Here is a 1599-nt window from a genome sequence, read left to right as displayed (position 1 = left end):
TGATCCATGGTTGAGTATAAATGCATGTATGCAATTGAATGAATTGTGCATTTAAGCCGGATGGCTGAGATGAATGTTGTATGCGAGTATGCTTGTGTTTTCTCTCTGGTTGTAAGGGTGACAGGGCACCGATACCCTCTAATGGCGACAGGGCGCAGATACCCTCTAATGGCGACAGGGCGCAGATACCCTCTAATGGCGACAGGGCGCAGATACCCTCTAATGGCGACAGGGCGCAGATACCCTCTAATGGCGACAGGGCGCAGATACCCTCTAATGATAATAAAGCGCACAGAGAGACTGTGTCCGGGTTAGCTACCGGACACGTCGGGTTGGCTTGGTAACCGACAGATGATATCATCAGCCACTAGGGACAGGCATGCATCATATGCATTTGTGTGACATTGGTTGGGTGTGCATATTATACTTGGTTTGCCTATGTGATTAATTGCTAACTGTTCTACTTGTAATAACTGTTTGTTTGTGCTTGAACTTTCTATCTGTGTTTGCATCTGGGACACTATTGGATTGTGGTGATTGGTTGTTGGTTGGATTGTTTAGGCCTAGGGCCGTGGTTGAATTGAGATGTACCGATGGTTGGTTTCGGTATTGTGGTTATGGTTTGGAAATGTGTGAAAGGCTAATTTGGTTCAGCATAGATAAGCCTTTGGAAATGCTTTTGAATATTGTTTTAAATGAACAGTTTCTTCTTTTAGAAAAAGGATTTCAGATTTCTCTTTTATTGTAAACCTTTGTATTTGAAAAGGGGCATAAGACAGTTATTAATCACTGGTACGGTTTATCTTCATGTATCCTATTACAATAATTCCCAAAAACCCTCTACTGAGAACCCTTTCGAGGATGATGTTTCTCACCCCCCCTACATTTTTCCCCTTTCAGGATGTGGGCGCAGAAGTTATGAAGAGCTTATTTAATTGTTGTTGTGATGCTCTGTATTGTTTTAGTTATGGTTTACTGCACCCTCGCCTTTATCTTGATATAATCTGTAAGAGGGATAGGAATTATATTGGATTATGTTTGTAATATTACTTATATATATGTATGTATATATATGGATGTATTCTTTATGAGTTTCTGTAAGTTGTATGGTATGTATTGATGTACGTTATCGAACGAAAGTATCTTTGGGAGCGGTATTGCGGTTTAAAATTTTAAACAGACTCATATTTTAGTATTAAATAATTTAAAAGTCGTCGTAATGTCCGAGCTATCAGAGTCGCGCAGCCGGAAGCGTGAGCTTTAGTAGTTAGGGTGTTACATAAAACATATACGATGATGTTGTTCCTTCTCCAGCATGGCAAAAACTAAGCTACGTCATTCACGATGTTGAGCTCTGGTGACGAAAAATGTGTTTGGAACTAACGTGATGCACTTTTTCGAATCTAGGAGACTATATTAGAGCAATTGGGATCTCAAGGACTAAATGAGTTCAACTCGCCAATCTCAATGACCAAAATGGAGCTTAACTCTTTTAATGTTTAATTTTATTCAAATTTTTCCTAATATTTTTTATTCATTTAATTTTATCTTTAACGTTTTCAATTTTATCTTTAACATTTTAGATGAATTTAATGTTCG

This window comes from Arachis ipaensis, chromosome B07 (assembly GCF_000816755.2).
Source record: "Arachis ipaensis cultivar K30076 chromosome B07, Araip1.1, whole genome shotgun sequence".
NCBI lineage: Eukaryota > Viridiplantae > Streptophyta > Magnoliopsida > Fabales > Fabaceae > Arachis > Arachis ipaensis.
Note: the sequence above shows the minus strand (reverse complement) of the source record.